The 19,863-nt window shown below is 35.2% G+C and overlaps 1 long non-coding RNA gene and 1 pseudogene across 6 annotated transcripts; both read left to right on the top strand.

The window, feature by feature from the left end:
• LOC132050610 (11S globulin seed storage protein Jug r 4-like) overlaps positions 1-19,078 on the top strand; it is a 29,265-nt pseudogene extending 10,187 nt beyond the window's left edge.
• Positions 4,302-10,652, top strand: LOC132050611 (uncharacterized). Of its 6 annotated transcripts, none has more exons than XR_009413479.1 (5): positions 4,302-5,711; positions 6,479-6,620; positions 9,529-9,677; positions 9,713-9,927; positions 10,175-10,645. It is a non-coding gene; the product is annotated as an uncharacterized LOC132050611 (long non-coding RNA). The 6 variants fall into 6 exon arrangements; XR_009413476.1 differs by having other exon boundaries at positions 4,302-5,756; XR_009413475.1 differs by lacking the exon at positions 4,302-5,711 and having other exon boundaries at positions 5,763-6,620; positions 10,175-10,244; positions 10,338-10,651.
• Positions 19,079-19,863: the final 785 nt, after the last annotated feature.

Raw genomic sequence — 19,863 nt, 5'->3', positions numbered from 1 at the left:
CCTAAAAAAAAAAAAATCCATCTCTTTCTATCATCTCCAACCAGCCCCTCCACCACTTTGTCTCCCTCTCCACCAACACCATTCACAAACCACCACTGTACAACCCTTTGACCCCTCTCGTCTCCCCCACTGTCTCCGGCAAACACCACAGCGACCCAGCCCCTCTTTCTTTGCTCTTCATCACTGTCAAAAAGAGCAAGATCTGTTCGTTTTTTTTGTATATTTTTCCAGCATTGCTCTGGCGTACACAGTTGAAAGCAACGCCGACGAGATCCACCGCTAAAATCTGGCCAGAAGAATGCCATTAACGGCGAGCTTATTTTTCTCTATTCTTTTATCTTGTTGATGACTACAAGAAGACCACCAGATTTGGTGGCTTTTCAGTTGTTGTTGTTGGAGTTGATCAGAAAATATTTTTGGCCAAAGGACACCTGGAAAACGCCATCTTCAGCAACCTTTTTGATCGGTTAATCCATTGTTCCATTTGCTATTTTTTAGCTGCTAAGGAGAGAAAGAAGAGAGAGACTCTTGCAAAAAAAAAAAAAAGTGAAAGGCTTAAAAAAAACTCAGAAAATAAATATTAAAATAAAAATACTTATAAAAATAAAGTTTTAATAATTTATTTTTGTCTCTCACTCTCTTTGCTACCTCAGCATTTAGGGAGCAATATATTCCATTTTAAAAAGGTCCAGGGGGTGATAGGACCCCCGCAAAGGTTGAGTGTTCAGTTGGGATTTCTGCCAAACGTTGGGGCTGCATTTGGCTATTTTCTCTCTATTTGGGGATCAAACATCTTTTTCTTTTATTAAAGTTGTTTCATATATATTTTAAGAATAAGTGAACTAGATAAAATGGAATAGTAACGTTATTTCTGCTCAGTGATGATCTTATTCTATGTTGTAAATTATGATCCAATATAGGTGAACTAGGTAAATCGAAATAACAACATTCTTCTGTTGAATGATGATCTAATTCTACGTTGTAAGTTAAGATCAAGTATCAGTGAATTAGATAAAAGCAGAATAATAATAACATTCTTTTGCTAAGTGATGATCTTATTATATGTTATAAGTTAAGATCTAATATAAGTGAACTAGATAAAACGAAATAATAACATTCTTTTTGTTGAGTGATGATCTCATTCTATCTTATAAGTTAAGATCCAGTATAAGTGAACTAGATAAAAAAATGAAAGAGTAATTAACATTCTTTCTGTTGAGTGATGATCTTATTGTATGTAATTCACAGGTCGAGGTTTTAATGGCATACTGAACTTGGGTTGCCCCGAGACATTCCAATCATCTCCACAAACTCAACAGGGAATTAGAAACAGAAGATTTCAAGATTGCCATCAAAGGATTGAACCGAAACATTCCAATCATCTCCACAAACTCAACAGGGAATTAGAAACAGAAGACTTCAAGATTGCCATCAAAGGATTGAACAATTTAGACAAGGTGACATAATGGCATTTCCAGCAAGTGCTGCACATTGGGTATATAATGAAGGAAACCAAGAAGTTGTTCCTGAAGATGCCTCTAACAATGCCAACCAATTAGACCAAAACGCAAGGGTACGTAAGAAATTATGTCATTCACGAATTTTTAATTGTCTAATCAAACTTGAAATTATGTATCTATTTATCGTCTTTTTACCTCTGCTCATTTGTCACATTAGATTTATTTGTTTTGATTCTATGAATAAGAAATGTTCTCTTGGCCCGCTATAGAAAATTAGAAAGACCTTTTACTTCTTCATATTATCTTTACGTAATAAACTTGATACGAGTTTAAGTTATATACAATATGTACGGAGGTTCTTTATTGCTGGAACCTGCAACAAGGACGACAACAACAACAAGGGAGGCGATACCGTGGCCCCGTGAGAAGGGAGCAATGTCAATCTGGCAATGTTTTCAGTGGCTTTGATGTAGAAATTCTATCAGAAGCATTTGGTGTTGACAGGTCAGTGTTTTCGACACAAAACATAAGTATATTATATATGATAATTAAACCACTAAAATTTCTTCCATAATTTTAAGAATGCAACGAGTCAGTGCTAAGAACCTTAAATATAGAATCCAAAAAGCATGGGCGATGCTAAGTTGAAAAAAAGGGGTTCATTAAATCCCTTTGTCAAGAAATTACATTCGGCAAAAAACAAATTTTAACTTTATATTTAAATGGTTGAATCTTCTTGACTTGAGTAAAAATTCTAGTAATTTGCTAAGAGGTTTCAAAAATTGCATTAGGTCATAGGTTTAATAAATCTTAAGTGCGACATTCTTAGTACAAATTTTTCTTGTATAAATTCTTGACTCTGCCACTGTCTTCAAGTTTAAATTCTGAATCCGCCTCTATTATAACAGGGAAACGGCAAGGAAGCTACAAGGACAAGATGACATGAGAGGTCACATTGTTAGTGTTCAAGAAGGACTTATTAGAGTAATTAGGCTACCATTTTCACAAGAACAAGAGGAAGAACAACAAGAGCAAGGACAATATGGTCCTATGAATGGAATTGAAGAGACAATCTGTAGTGCTAAGGTTAGAGAGAACATCGACATTCCCTCTCGTGCTGATATTTACAACCCACACTCAGGGCATTTTAGCACTGTAAATAGTCTCACTCTGCCAATTCTCAAGAAAAAGGCTTATTAGAGACCGGGTAAAAATCTAGTCGCTAAAGGTGTATCTATAGGGACCCGCCTTTTTCCTCGTCCATAATTCTCGATTTTATTTTTCTAAAATGATGAAGGGACTAAGAGCCCGTTTGACTTAGCTTAAAAAAAGTGGCTTATAAGCTGATTTGACAAAAGAATAGCTTATAAGCCAAAAAAAATAAGTTAGGCCACCCCAACTTATTTTTTTTAGCTTATTCTAAGCACTTTTTTAGCTTATAAGCTACTTTGTCAAATACCTAAAAAATAAAAAAACAGCTTATAAGCTAGTTTGACCACTTATAAGCCAATCCAAAAAGGCTAGCCCGTCTGTGAAGTCATCAATTTCTTGTCGCTAATACACTAAGGGGTCGTTTGGTAGGAGGATAAGTTATCCAATGTAGATGGGATTACTAATCCCACCTTATCCCATCTACATGGGATTGGAGGGGATATAAAAAAAATTATCTCACCAATCAAACATAGGATTAATTCCAATCCCATTGGATTAATAATCCATCCGATCCTATCCCTCCTACTAAACGACCCGTAAGTTGAACGAAACTGAAGGCCTACCCAATTTTTCCTCCAAACAAACTACTCCTATTTTTTTTTTTAATAGTTATATTTTATATTTTATAATTATAAAAATTAGAAATTTTCAGCATTTTTAGGGTCTAGGGTTTACTTCCCCATTTCTCTCAATATCTCTAAGCTCTCATCAATTTGACAGCCTTTTCTTATATTTTAGTGAAATTCGTCCTTGATTTCTTCATTCAAATTGATAATTTCTGTCCTCATACTGTTTTTCGCTACTCCTCAAACGAGCTGTTTCAATATAGTTCAAGCAGCTTCTAGGAGCATTTGCTTCAAAGTCTTAAGTTTACTTTCCTTAATTTTATTCTCCTGACCTGCTTCAGCTATGCTTGTATGTGTGTGTGTCATTTTATTTGCTAGTGTTTCTTTCTTCGACCCACTATTTTAGACTTGATTTAATTTCTCAAATTTCTAAAAGGAAGATTTAATCAGCAGGCTTGTACCTCTAACCAATTGATATTGATGAGGTGCTTAACTGAGTTTGCTAATATAAATCAGACATGTGTCTTTATTAAACTGTGACAATTTCATGTAGTGGAGAAAATTGTTTGTTGCTATTGAAGTTATAAAAAAAAAGTAGAAGATTTATTTGTGGAATCTCTTTCTTGTGCGCGCTTTGGGAGTGTGGTATATTATAGTTGAACACGTTGAAAGAGATACTAAATGTTGTTGGTTTCTCCTCAAGTATGTTTCTTGAGTAAGTGCATTACTGTTGTATTTGTGGTTCTTGTTGCCCCATTGAAATGATATTCTTCGTATAATCTAGAACAATCTTTATATTTTCATTTTTCTCTTTATCCGCTTCTAGTAATTTCTTTGCTGATTCCATTTTGTTCCCAACTTCTTTACTTTTCCCCCATTTAGGGAGAGGGCTGGGCCGATTTAAGGGAGATACTAGATCATGAATAGTGTATAAATTGTCTAGTTATGCTCTGTTTCCTGCTTTGAGTTTGGTTTCCATTGAAATTCATCTTTGTACTTCTGTTGAGGATCGAATTTAGTTGGAATGTTGAATACCATTTTCTTACAGCTCATAACCGAATGTGAGGTGAAGTTAAATTCCCATTGTTGACGATACTGGGAGCTTAATCTTGAGTTGGAAAAAACTGAACTAGGAGTTGACTGAACATAGCTCTCTAATTGCTACTGAAGTTCTAATTTGCTGCTTATATAAAGTTGATTGAGGAATTTGAATTGAAAATCTGCAAAAACATAGGAACAAAACTCTTATATATATATATATATATATATATATATAATTGCGAGATAGGCCCGGTGACGCGGCGCTTTTTCCCAGAATTTATTCATGTGTTGTGGTTTAAAAAAAAAAAAAAAAAAAAAAAAAAAAAAAGAAGAGTCACGTCTCTTAATAGTCTTCCATCTACTTTTTTCCTCATACTTTCAACCGTTTCAGTTCTGTTTCATTCAACTAAACGCCTCCTTTTGCTACTTTTAGATTCTCACTTGCCCCAAGTTTTTCATACCCTGTCTCTACACCTATGTACTTCGCCTGCATTGCTCTTTGCTGCCCCTCTGCTCACCATTTGTTGCTTGAAAAGGTTCTATTGAGAAAAGTTTTTTTTACTGAGAACGGTTGCTTAATTTTCCCTATTTTTTTACCAAGTTACCGTGAACGTTGCTTCCAGTTCTTTTTTTCCTTCCCCTGTTTCATTTCTAATGGCATATAGTGCAGTGAAGAAACCAATATAGGAGGTACTCGCCGAGGAAAATATCCTCTTTCTCGCTTTCAAGATTTATTTGATTAGTATTTCATGTTTCTCTGTGTCTATTCATTACCAATTATAGATTCCAAGTTTGGCCGCATGACTGTATAACGCGGGGTTCCTCTGCTTTGCTGTACATATGGCTTTTTGTTTCTCTTTCTTTTTCTTTTTAATTTTGGTGATTGAATCACTTCATATGTATATATCTTGACTAATATATTGTCCTCTTCTTAAATGTCTTTATTTATATCATTTTCTGCCACTTTCTCCCTTTTTTTTTTAAACCCCTCATCCTGTTCGTTCAACTTGTTGTTCATTAAACATTATTAACTAAAGCAGTTTTAACCCTCAATGGATCATACAAATAGGAAAAAGAGAACAGTCTAATGGAAACCGGAAAGATTCTTCAATTGTGGATTTGTAATTTACATTAAAACCTTCATATTTTATATTCCAATGGCGCCAACCACCAAGGCAGGGAGAAAATTAGTCGCCGATGAAGAAGTTCCGACGATAAAAAGCTTCATGTTCGATTAATATTCCCTCTTTTTCTTTTCTCATCTTGGGTCTTATATTGTTTTTTCGTCACAATCACCGGAGTGACAAGCGCGAAACAGATTTTTCAGAGCAAGTAATGCTTCAACGCAGAGATCCCGGTAAAGCTTCTAGATGAGGCGACACTCCCTTTTCATGCTTTGCCAGATAGAGCAAGAATGGAACTATCATTGCACGTATATTTTTGTCGTTTCAAAAAAATTCCAATTCCTTAATTAATAGTTAAGTACAAGTTGAATAGATCTCTTTGCTGGTTATATTATTGGATATTTGATTGTTGAATAATACTGAGTTCCTTATTTTAAAAAATGAGTTTTTTTCATGATGCTAATACCTTTATTGAGTTTCGTTGATTCCTAGAATTTATGTGCGACTAAAACATGTATATCATGAGATTTGACTATATTTTTTTGGATCCAATACTTTAAGTAACTTATATGATCGGAGAGTTTTACATGTAATAACTATGAGCTTATCTTTCAAGATTGCGAAACACGGACAAATACACTATTGTACCTATTATTTAAATGAAAAAGAAAATGAATAGTTTCGGCACGAAATACTACTATAGATGTTATTATATCCAAGTATAAAGTCAAATTAAAATAATCATATGAAGTATACTCTTTTCATTTATTCCCTTCTATAAAAAAATTGAAATGGAAGAAAAATTAGTCTACTTTTTTTGTCAGAATGTAAGCGGTTTGGTTTACTCTTTCACCTTTTGTCTTCCCTTTTATAGCCTATTTAATTTCAAGACTAAATAATTTCAGTGGTTTCCTGCAATTATAACCAAATAGCTAGACATGCTTTCTGATGCCTGGTCTTGGAATGAGAATGTTTAGTCTTAGTATATTTATCATGCCTAACATTTTGAAAGTTGTAGTAAGAACTGGCCTTTGGGTCCATTGTAAAATGTTGGATCGGAGCTGATTTTTTGCAGGTTTGTTCATGGCATCGCAACCCAGAATAAAACAATTACTGCCCTCTTTTAAGGCAGCGAGATAAATCATCGATCCTGCAGTCATGGATGTTGCTTTCTATTGACATCAAGGCGTTCTTTTGCATATATTGCAATGGTTCAGGTAGAGCCCCCAAAAGGTTATCCTCCTTTCTCTACGTGGAATAATAAAGAACTTTCAAGGTTACGATACAACAACTCATAGAGAGCAATGTAAATTTATTTTTATAATTTTCTAGCAGCTCTTCCTTAAGAAATCGTCCTTTGTCTTTTCAAAAAAATACAATGTCTGTCATGCTTCATTGAGCAGGCAAATGGAAAATCAAACTATCTAGTAATGTCGATCTTAACTTTAGTTTTGCTGAATTTGTAGATGCAAGTACGCATAAAGCAATTTGCTTTTTGTCTAATATTACTTATGTTTTTCATGTTGTGCTGGACACACTTATACTTTGAGAAGTGATAATTTCATTTTCTTGAAAACATCCTAAAATATTATCTGTTTCAGATTTTTTATTTGTCAAGAGCCAAGAGCGAAATTAGGCTAAACTAGTTGATGTTTCATTCTATCTGTCCTACTTTCATGGACATGCCTTGCCAACTTTCTAAATTGATTAACTGGGGTTCAACACTACAAAAAGGAATAGCAGAGTGTATATGGAAGGAGCAATTGCTTGAGGTTGGGGAACAAGATTAGAATTTTAGACTTAATTGCTTAAACAAGAGGTACTAACATGCCGAATTCACTTCCTCTTTTTCTTTAATTTTTTCTAACAGAGTCAAATTGGGAAGATGAATCTGTTAGGTCGAGACTTGAGGAGAGATCCTTCAACTTCATTCAACAACATGACACAAGGGATACACAAGATCTGTTTCTCCAGCAACCTGCTTCCAGTTTCGAGTGCCTACAACACAAGTGTACAATCGATTAGAGTGCAGGTGCTTTCCAGGAAAATCATATCAACTTTTCATTTCATTGGCATCTGTATATTGTGTTTGGTTCTACGCACATTTTATATTTGGTAAAGTTTTTCCTGAATTGAATATACTGATTGAGAACTCTTTCCTTTTACCTCCATGAAGTATAGAACAATCTTTTGTTTTTGTGCTTGCTATTTTGAAGATGGATATGAAGTATATTTATACTATAATCTTACATGTCGGATGTTACGGCTGCTTAGTAATGATACATGTGTGATTCTTTTTGATTTATAATGTGAGACACCGGAGAAATAGGGAACGGTCCTACAGTAAAAAAGTTGCAGAGACTATAAAAGGCTTTACAAAATGTGTGCAAGAAACAAAGAAATCTTATAATTTTTGTTGACAGAAAAACCAATGATACCATTGGAACAAACTCAATTAGTAAAGTGAGGAAGGTGCTATGAAAAATGCTTATAAGCATCACATAGTCTAAGCAAATTAATGTGTATCAGACTATTTCTGATCCGTCAATGTATATCATTCTTAAGACACATTCAAAAGAATATGCAATATTTATGATTTTAAGTAGAAAACATTCAACATAGAAAACACTCAACAAAAAAAAAAAAAAAAAAAAAATTTTTGTTGCTCTAAAATTGACTGTTGCTCTTGCATTTGCTGCAAACGCATTACCTCCAATTGGGAACTTGTATTAGAAATAAGGTTAGAGATCACCCATCTGAAGCATTGAGATATCTTTTATGACTACCCATGATACTTTAGTGTCTACTTCCACTGTTGATCCATGATGCAATGGTACTATAGTAACTTAATTCTCAATGTCATTTTTTTTAATCTTTGTGCTTGAAATTTTATATATTGTATCTTGATTGTATTTACAAAATTGTATACTCCTACTTCGTAAATTTAAAGATGTCTTTTATGACTGCGCGAAGCGCGGACAAATTGACTAGTTACTGATAATTTTCAAAGGGTTGATAATTGGCTGTTGGATTGCTTGTAAAATTTGCAGATTTTGCTGTCGAAGAATGATTTAGCAATTTGTCAATTGAGCTGAAATTAAGAGCTAAGAATTGATTAATAGCTTCTGTTTGGATTGTCGTTTACTGTTAAAAGCTATTGAGAATTGTTCACTGTTTCGATTTTCGATATGTGAAAGCTGCAACTTGTTTGAAAATTTGTGGAACAAGATAGGGCCATTATCCCTTTACTAAATCCCCGCTTTCTTGCCACCACAACCAAGACCTTTCCCGATCAAATAGCTTTTTATTATTTAACAAGAAAGATGAGTACTATCTGAAGTGTAAACTTAAGAGCTGCATCTGAATTGGGGGTAAGAACTTGTTCATATCTTTCTGAAAATCAGTTGGGGCTGCTTTGGGTGAAACTAGAATCATCAAGCTAATAGGAATGAGCTGAGCAGAGTAACTTTGGCATTGCACAATTTCAATTTTCTTACACAATTTCTAATACATGTGACTATCCTGCCCAGTTTCTTAACCGTATTACTGTCTAGCTTGATCCAATAGCTACCAGAAATACCAAAAAAAATTTGCAACTTCAGCAAACTATTTCTGTCCAAAATTTCCAGTTTTAGATCAAGCTTCGTGATTCCTGCAAGCTAGTGAGTGAAAATCAACTTGTTTGTTGCTGAAGATGTACTGAGTTTGGCACTGGAGTTTGGCTAGGGAATTTAGTCACTATTTTGATTTAGGCTAAAAGGCTTCTCTACCTTTTGAACCATATTAAAATAGAGTTGAATATTTTATTTCAGCAATTGTAGTTTACTTGTTATGATCCTTTATGCAAATTGGATTAAGTATTTATATTCCTGATGCTCACCTTTCTTATAATCTTCCTATGGATGAAAATTGAATTTGATAAGTAGCTCCTTTTTGTTAGATGCCTGGATAGAGAGAAGAAGATGATGTATTGTTACATGCCTCCTTGGTTTTTTGTATCTTCCATTTTTTCTGTAAAATTTTTTTTAGGCACAAGGTGTGTCAGCTAATGTAAGATTTGGATATACATATCCTTGCACATTATCTCAATTCTGGTGTGTCTAACTTTCACCAATGATGTTGTAGGTCATTTAATAGGAATAAAATATGTCCCACCAACCAGGGGATGATGCTGAATACATGGCAGATGATATGACATGGAAGCTATAGATGATGATATGGATGATTAGTTAACGGCAGTGACATGGTCCGTGCTCCTCCCTGAAAATATATTTGTTCATTTATACGACGACTTGTTAGATTTTTGCAGTTGTGGTGAGTGTTAAACATTTTAACTTCAATATGTTACTTGTCTACTTGTGGATTAGAATAATAAAATGCAAAATATTTCTGCTGCTGAGGCAAAGACTTTTAAGGGATTCCCTGGGAAAGGCTTAGTATAACAAGGGAGTAGTACAGGCAAACAAGATTACAGCAATACAAGAACTATGAAATACTCCTCAGTTTTGGGGAGCATCATAGAAGGTAAACCTAATCTGTCAGCTCTGTGCACAAAGAAAGATGGGTTCTGTGTCATTTTGCTTTTTGAATGCAAAGCCACAAAGAAAGAGTGTTCGTATTATAAATTTAGACGTAATTCACGATCTGTTAAATCAATCATATTACACTTCTCTATTTTTATAATAAGCGTCAAGTTTAAATAGAGTGTCAGCTTTTTCTCTAACATTGTTTGGTTGACATTCTAATTTATTATTGTTTATACTTTTTGCAGCCCCTTTTGGATTGATGTTTCAACTTTGAAGGTGCATATAATTACACTTGATATATTTGACATGTGAGTGGTTAAGTTACTATTAGACTTAATTCATTATTTAACCAATTTTCTTGTTCATCTTTATAGGTTTTTTATACTATATATTTTATATATTTTGCAGGTTTTGGAGACTTGAGTTTACAAGTCCAGATGTAGATTTTGAAGACTTCATGCAAGTTGAAGAGTTAGTTATCATTTTGCAAGGACTGCTAGGCAATATTTTGTATTTTTTGCTATGGATGCTAACTTTTTCACTAAGAGGTTGTGTAAATAGTATGGTAACTTGAATCAATAGTAGTACCATGACCCTAATGAGATGTTAATCCATGTTTTGAAATTAATTATATGTATGAAATAATGGTTACTATTGAATATATTGTTGAAATCCAATTGATTTCTTGTGCTGTAAGTTGTATAATATTGTGATGAAATGGGATTGAAATATGTTTTTAATATATTTAGTACTGGCTTCTGATCCATTTAGTACTTTTAGTGACTAGATAAAACCTTGTCTTAAAGACTTTTAGGACCAGAAAATGTGGTCGCCAATAAATTGTATGCAACAAAATGCGACCAAACACCCATATTTAGAGACCAAAAAAAGGGTCCTTAAAACTGTTCTAGGGACCAGAATATTACTGGTCGCGAAATACCTTTTAGGACCAGCTGAGAAAACTCGTCGCTATTAACTTTTAACTTTTAGCGGCGGAGCCTATAGCGATGGGTGGCGATCAGATTTTTCCGGAACTTTCAAGGACTAGAATTGAATTTTTAAGGGCCAAAATTCTCGTAGCTAATGACCATTTTTCTTGTAGTTATCAGCTTTCTCAGACTCGGTGCTTCTAGGGGAGTTCTCTACAGAGTATGTCACCGCTTCCGTTCAAGTTCTGTGCACTGACGTTTTATTAAATATTTAGACGATCATGTCACTTGTCATTAATTATTGGTTAATGTCTAAGATAAATGCATTAGTCGAGTACCTATTACAATGGTAACTGTCACGAGTTAAAATGTGATGCATTGATAGTGTAAAAAATCTTTACATTGTGTTTTTAACTTTAATCCCAAAAAATTAACTACTACACCCTTCATTTTACTTTGTTAGTCATACTTGACTTGGCACAAAGTTTAATGAAGAAACGAAAGTTCTTGAAACTTGTGGTCTTAAATATGTCATAAAATTGGGTAGCTATATAAATTTTGAAACTAGTTATCTTAAACATGTCTTAGTATTTGTGTGGCTATCAGAGCTTCTCATTAAGGAAATATAGGAATATGTCATTCTTTTTGAACAAACTAATAAGAAAATAGTGTAAACCAAGGGAGTAATAGTAATCTGAGTTCTATAATTAGTTATTGAAGTGACAACAATAGGTTTGCTAACTATCTTGGCATTTGGTGAACATTACATAAGAAACGTTACCATAAGGACACCAAATTTAACTAGTAAAAGTAAGTATACATATGTGTTGGATTCTGAAATTTTTATAGAAGTCCAAAATTGAGATTTGAAGTTTTGGTTCTGCAGCATTAGTGCATAGAACTTAAAACTCTTTCTGAGAAAGCGTCACCGCACACTTTCATTAGAGAAAGCGTCACCGCACACTTTCGTCGTTCTTCTATAATCTCAATTATGTAATTTTTTTTTTTTTTTTTTTGGGTAAATATGAACTATATTACCAATTGAGAATTATGTACAACAATTGAGACAAACTGGACCAGACAGATCCTAGCTCCAGTTAAACAAATCAAACGCTACTAAGTACTGGAGCACAAGCTCAGTATAATTTCCTAAGCACCAAAGCAAAATTGAACCTCTACAGCATCCATATCATCACCAGATCACATACCAAGGATAGTAGTTTAACTGATCCAACCTCCTTAGCAGCTTCTTCTCAACAGTCCCTCTGTAGCAAACATCTTGAATAATAGTCTTAGTAATTCTTGTAGCAGGTTGACTCTTTGCTGAAATATTCTTCTGTTCTCTCAAACCATACATGATAAACAGTGCAAGTAAGAGCATTCTCATCACAGCTACCTTAGCAGCCCCACCATTCAGATTGTCACAGGCCCATTACATCTCCTGATCCCATTCCATACTTCTTCTAGTTACTCCTTGCCAAATTAGAATTTTGTTCCACACTTCACCAGTCCATTCACATTTGAAGAATAGGTGAATAGGTGATTTACATCCTTATTTTCCTGGTTACATAAAGGGCAAGTCTGGTTATCAATGCAGCCCCATTTGACCAAATTGTCCTTTGTATGCAGCCTATCTTGAGCAGCCAGTGTAAAGATAAAGATCCATTTGGGACAACCTTTGTTATTGCAGTTCAATTGTCTCCAAGGCACCTTGGGGAACTCACCTCTCAGTTTGTGATACATACATCGAATAGAGAACTCATCCATCCTAAGTAAGTCATCAATACTCATTCCAGCTTCACTCACATAGTGTTTAGCTTTGAGCAGCTTCCTGATCAACCATGAGGCTTGTGCTGGCTCAGCCTCCCAGATGTTACACCTCTTCCCGTAATCCTCATGAACCCATAGGACCCAAAGTTTGTCCTTTTTTTTGCACAAATTCCAAAAGTGTTTACATATGGCAGCTTTGTTCCAAGCTATAAGCTCAATTACATTAAATCCACCTGCTGTTTTGGGGTGACAAACCTTTGTCCAAGCTAGAAGAGCCCTCTTTGAGATATTAGCTTCCCCTGTCCATAAGAATGACCTACAGGTTGCTTCAATCATCTCTACAAGTTTCTTAGGTAGGACAAAAATTTGTGCCCAGAAGATCTGTATTCCAAATAGCACACTCTTTATAGTTGTAATCTCCCTGCATAGGAGAGCATTTTTGCTGTCCAGGAGGTAATTCTACCGATCATTCTATCCATTAGGCCCTTACATTGCATTATAGTCATTCTGTTGCTGCTAAGTGGTACTCCCAGATATTTGATAGGAAGTGTCCCTTTCACAAATCCAAGCAAACTCATAATGTCATCTTGGACCTCAGGTGCTACTCCACCAAAAAACACTGAACTTTTATCAATATTGGCTTTGATTCCTGAAACATTTGAGAATTCCAAGAAACTTTCATAGAGAAACTGAACAGACCCCTTATCCCCCTACAAAACAGTAATAGATCATCCGCAAAACTGAGCTAGATAATATTTAGCTTCTCACATCTAGGGTGATAGTTGAAGTCTGGTATTTTCTTGAGTAACTTCAATCTTCTGGTGAGGAATTCCAGTGAGAGGACAAACAGGAAGGGTGACAAAGGATCACGTTGCCTCAGCCCTTTCCTGGCTGGAAAGAGACTAGTAGGTTGTCCATTGAGCAGTATAGAATAGGAAACAGTGGTGACACATGTTAGAATCCACTTTACAAACTTTGTTGGAAAATTTAGGCTATGCAATACCTGCTCCAGAACCTTTTGCATGTCAATCTTGAGCATGCATCTTGGTGACACTCCTTTCCTACCATAGCCTTTTACAAGCTCATGGCTAAGGATAAAATTATCTGATATAATTCTGCCGGGCACAAATGCAAATTGGCTATTATCAACCAAATAATCCATAACTCCCTGCATTCTGTGTGTGAGCACATTTGAAATTATCTTATAGATCACTGTACAGCATGATATTGGTCTGTACTCTTTGATAGAGGTTGGGTTTTTCACCTTTGGTATTAGAGTAACTTGAGTGCAATTTATAGGCCTATATAGCCTTCCGGTATCAAAAAATTCCAGCACAGCATTTGTTATGTCCTTACCAATCACTGACCAAGCTCTCTTGTAAAACAGTGCATTGTACCCATCACATCCTGGGGACTTCTGGTCATTTATACTATTAAGAGCAGCATATACCTCCTCAGTAGTCACTTTTTCAATCAACTGTAACTGTTGTTTCCTGTCTAGGATTGATCCCTCTTTCATTACCTCAGGATTAATAGCAGGAATTTGTGTTGTTGCTGAACCCAGTAGATTCTTGTAAAAACCAGTCACTTCTCGAGTGATACCTGCTTCATCAATCACTGTTACACCATCCATTCGTGTGAGGCTCTTAATTCCCTTGTGTGCTAGCCTACTTCTCATGCAGGCAAAGAAATAAGTATTATTTGAATCACCCAGTTTCAGCCACTGGCTGCTAGACTTCTGTTGCAGGATACTTTCCTCCACAAGCAACCATTTTTCCAAGTTCTCCTTTGCAACCTTCTCAGTATCAAACATAGCGGGGGGGGGGTGTAATGGTTCTGCATTTGGCCTTGGATACTCTGTAGCTGCTCTCTTGCTAGTGTTATTCTTGTTGTAACATGTGCAAACTCCTTTGTATTTAATTGTTTAAGTTCCTGTTTCACCTTCTTTAATTTGTCCCATATCTGTTGCATATTAATACAAATCTTTTGTCCAGTCCATCCATTTACTACACACCTCAGAAAATCTTTGTGATCAGCTAGGTGATTGAAAAATCTAAATGGACTAGGTTTCCTGTTTCTCTCTGTCATCAGGCTTATGCTCAGTGGTGTGTGGTCTGAGAAAGAAGGATCCATGGCATGGGCCTCCATTTGTGTCATATTTAGCATCCACTGATCATTCACCAAAGCTTTATCAATTTTACTATGAACATGATGATTGGTCCAGGTATACTCCCTTCCACTTATCTTCATTTCAGCCATGCCAGTGTCGAAAATGAACTCTTTAAAGTCTCTAATTGCCGCCTCTTGTACAGGAACACCATTATATCTATCTTCAGCATGAAGAATAGTATTAAAGTCTCCCATACAGAGCCAAGGCCCCTGAACTCCATTCTGTACTGCCCTTAATTCATCCCATATTGGTCTCCTATCCTCCACTGTGTGTAGTCCTTAGACGGCAGTAAAAGCAAAGGACATTTGAGCATTCAGTACCTGAATGATCCCATGAATGAACTGTGATGTCTTCAATTGAGTAGTGAATTGTATAGTCCTAGGGTCCCATAGGATCCAAATCCTATTCCTGCTAGTAGCCTCATAGTTGGCACTCCATTGCCAGTTATTTGTGATCTTCTTGCTGATGTGTGCTGCCCTTCTTTCTTGAACTCTATGTTCAGTAATAGCTATAATACCTACTTTATTGCTTCTAATAAACTCCTTTTGCTTATATACTTTATTCATCCCCCTTACATTCCATGTAAAGAGCTTCATTGGGATAAAGGGGGTTCGGTGGGTCCTGGATCATCTCCTCTACTACATTGCCCTACTTCTTCGATGGATGTTGCCTCAAACTGGTTTTGCTGATCTTCATTGACTGCTAAAGGGGTAAAGCCATTACCAATAGTCATGCTGCTATTAGTATTTGTGTTTGTTTTGGTTGTATTATTATTCCCCTTTGCAATTTTCCAGCCCTCCTCAACTCCCTTTGTCCCCTTCTCTTCAGTCTGTACCAGAGCAACTGTATTTTTAGTCATTGAACCAATAGGAACACCTTTGTCTCTTGTTACAGCAGGCTTAGTAGTTTCTGCTACAATAGGTGCACTATTCTCCTTCTGATCATGTGATATCCAAACATTTTGAGGAGGTTGTTGAGGCTTTGTTTGCTTCTTCTGTTCTTCTTGTTTCTGTTTCACTTGTTGGCATGAATGACCCACCATGCAGCATGTGCTACAATAGAGGGGTGAAATCATATTGGACTGTCTGCTTAAATATTCTTCCTCCAGGGTCCTTTATTGAAATTGAGCTAGGTAAGGGCCTAGAGATATCAGTCTCAACAAGTAGTCTAGCAAATGAAATTCTCTCAACATGCCTCCTTGGTTTTTTCTATCTTCCATTTTTTCTGTAAATTTTTTTTAGGCACAAGGTGTGTCAGATAATGTAAGATTTGGATATACATATCCTTGCACATTATCTCAATTCTGGTATGTTTAACTTTCACCAATGATGTTGTAGGTCATTTAATAGGAATAAAATATGTCCCACCAACCAGGGGATGATGCTGAATACATGGCAGATGATATGACATGGAAGCTATAGATGATGATATGGATGATTAGTTAACGGCAGCGACATGGTCTGTGCTCCTCCCTGAAAATATATTTGTTCATTTAGTGTTAAATATTTTAACTTCAATATGTTACTTGTCTACTTGTGGATTAGAATAATAAAATGCAAGATATTTCTGCTGCTGAGGCAAAGACTTTCAAGGGATTCCCTGGGAAAGGCTTAGTATAACCAGGGAGTAGTACAGGCAAACGAGATTACAGTAATACAAGAACTATGAAATACTCCTCAATTTTGGGGAGCATCATAGAAGGTAAACCTACTCTGTCAGCTCTGTGCACAATGCTGGGTTCTGCACAATGCTGGGTTCTGTGTCATTTTGCTTTGTGAATGCAAAGCCACAAAGAAAGAGTGTTCCGTATTATAAATTTAGACGTAATTCACAATCTGTTAAATCAATCATATTACACTTCTCTATTTTTATAATAAGTGTCAAGTTTAAATAGAGTGTCAGCTTTTTCTCTAACATTGTTTGGTTGACATTCTAATTTATTATTGTTTATACTTTTTGCAGCCCCTTTTGGATTGATGTTTCAACTTTGAAGGTGCATATAATTACACTTGATATATTTGACACGTGAGTGGTTAAGTTACTATTAGACTTAATTCATTATTTAACCAATTTTCTTGTTTATCTTTATAGCTTTTTTATAGTATATATTTTATATATTTTGCAGGTTTTGGAGACTTGAGTTTACAAGTCCATATGTAGATTTTGAAGACTTCATGTAAGTTAAAGAATTAGTTATCATTTTGCAAGGACTGCTAGGCAATATTTTGTATTTTTTGCTATGGATGCTAGCTTTTTCCCCAAGAGGTTGTGTAAATAGTATGGTAACTTGAATCATAGTCGTACCATGACCCTAATGAGATGTTAATCCATGTTTTGAAATTAATTATATGTATGAAATAATGGTTATTATTGAATATATTGTTGAAATCCAATTGATTTCTTGTGCTGTAAGTTGTATAATATTGTGATGAAATGGGATTGAAATATGTTTTTAATATATTTAGTACTGGCTTCTGATCCTTTTAGTGACTTGATAAAACCTTGTCTTAAAGACTTTTAGGACCAGAAAACGTGATCGCCAATAAATTGTGTATGCAACAAAATGCGACCAAATGCCCATATTTAGAGACCAAAAATATGGTCCTTAAAACTGTTCTAGGGACCAGAATATTACTGGTGGCGAAATACCTTTTAGGACCAGATGAGAAAACTCGTCGCTATTAACCTTTAGCGGCGGAGCCTATAGTGATGGGGAGGCGACCAGATTTTTCCAGTCGCTATTGACTTTCAAGGACTAGAATTGTTTTTTTTAGGGACCAAAATTCTCGTCACTAATGACCATTTTTCTTGTAGTTATCAGCTTCCTCAGACTCAGTGCTTCTACGGGAGTTTTCTACAGAGTAAGTCACCGCTTCCGTTCAAGTTCTGTGCACTGACGTTTTATAAAATATTTAGATGATCATGTCACTTGTCAGTAATTATTGGTTAATGTCTAAGATAAATGCATTAGTCGAGTACCTGTTACAATGGTAACTGTCACGAGTTAAAATGTGATGCATTGATAGTATAAAAAATCTTTACATTGTGTTTATAACTTTAATCCCAAAAAGTTAACTACTACACCCTCCTTTCACTTTGTTGGTCATACTTGACTTGGCGCAAAGTTTAATGAAGAAACGAAAGTTTTTGAAATTTGTGGTCTTAAATATGTCATAAAATTGGGTAGCTATATAAATTTTGAAACTAGTTATCTTGAACAAGTCTTAGTATTTGTGTGGCTATAAAAGCTTCTCATTAAGGAAAAATAAGAATCTTTATCATTCTTTTGGAACAAACTAATAAGAAAATAGTGTAAGCCAAGGGAGTAATAGTGATCTGAGTTCTATAATTAGTTATTGAAGTGACAACAATAAGTTTGCTAACTATCTTGGCATTTGGTGAACATTACATAAGAAACTTCAAGGACACCAAATTTAACTAGTAAAAGTAAGTATACATATGTGTTGGATTCTGAAAATTTTATAGAAGTCCAAAATTGAGATATGAAGTTTTCATTCTGTAGCATTAGTCCATAGAACTTAAAACTCTTTCTGAGAAAGCACCGCACACTTTCGCTGTTCCTCTATAATCTCAATTATGTAATTTCATAACACTCTAAAGCAAGGGACAAGTACTAACATCAATTCTTTATTTTTCGAATTGAAAAAAAAAAAGGGCAGAATTCCGTGATGGCACCCCATTGGTACAACAATGCGCACAGCATAATCTATATAACAAGGGGAGAATCAAGAATTCAAGTAGTAGATCACAGAGGAGAAGCAGTGTTAGATGACCAAGTCAGAGAAGGACAATGTATAGTTGTGCCACAGAACTATGCAATAGTAAAACAAGCTGGAAATGAAGCTGTGAATTTATAGCATTCAACACTAATGACAATGCTATGATCAACACCCTAAGTGGTCGTACCTCGGCTGTTCGGGGATTGCCCGTGGATGTCATTGCCAATGCTTATCAGATATTGAGGGATGAAGCGCGGAGGCTTAAGTTTAATAGGGAGGAAACTCTCATTTTCCCGCTTTCTACTAGATTTCGTCGTCCCTATGAGAGAGTTGTGTCTGCTTGATGAGACTGATTTTAGATTTACTAGTTTTTTGCTTGATAATAAGAAGAGGACTTAAGGGAATCGTGTCCTTAGATGTAATAATATGTTAGAGTCGCGGCGGGTTTATGTATTTGAGAAAGAGGGAAAATGCAGAATAAATTTCCGAATAAAAGAATGTTGTTCAAGTACTACTTCCAATCTTGATTTTCATGTGCATCTTTCTTAAATTCATTTCGATTTGTGCTATTTGGAACAATTGGATAAAATTGGATCGATACGCAGAATAGAAGATCGGTATGACTCCTTAGAAGACATGCATAATCTTTGTGCTTTCGCTCCTATCGGATCAACATTTGCTTTAGTTGCTATAGCCTCATTGATGTAATTCTTGATTCTTCAAAACATTGTTGAAAGTCTTAGAAACTTAGTTATTGTTTGTCATATAATATTTAAGAAGTCAACATGAGCTCTAGTTAATGGCATGTGCAATGTTATGAATATGTTCATTCTGGAACTTCATTTTTTGGGCTCTAGAAAATCAACTCTTCATTGTTTACTTTTTGAAATGCATAAACTGATCATTGTTAAATCTCCATAGAGATAAACACTTACCATAAAAGCTTTTATAGTAAGGTAAGGAATAGCCAGAGCAAAAATGAATAGGTCATTTTTGCACCGTTATCAAAACGAGGGACAAAATCTAAATAGCGACATAAAACTAGCCTATTTGTGCAAATCAGCCCATTATGATAGAGGAAGTGAAGTTCTTGAAAACATGTTAGTCCAAATAAGTAGTGTGAACTGGGTCAAACTTGAAAACGGTCAAAATAGTTCAAATCATTAAACCGATCATGACTAAACCAATCCAAAATTTACTTGGGTTAAAATAAGTTGGATCACGAACAAATAGTAAATCATCATCCAACTCATCTAACATGACCTAACTTAATTCCCCATCATTTTAGTTTCTATTTTTTTTTTTTGAAAAAAATATGTGAAGTT

Source organism: Lycium ferocissimum, chromosome 3 (assembly GCF_029784015.1).
Source record: "Lycium ferocissimum isolate CSIRO_LF1 chromosome 3, AGI_CSIRO_Lferr_CH_V1, whole genome shotgun sequence".
NCBI lineage: Eukaryota > Viridiplantae > Streptophyta > Magnoliopsida > Solanales > Solanaceae > Lycium > Lycium ferocissimum.
This window is presented reverse-complemented; position numbering and strand designations above follow the sequence as displayed.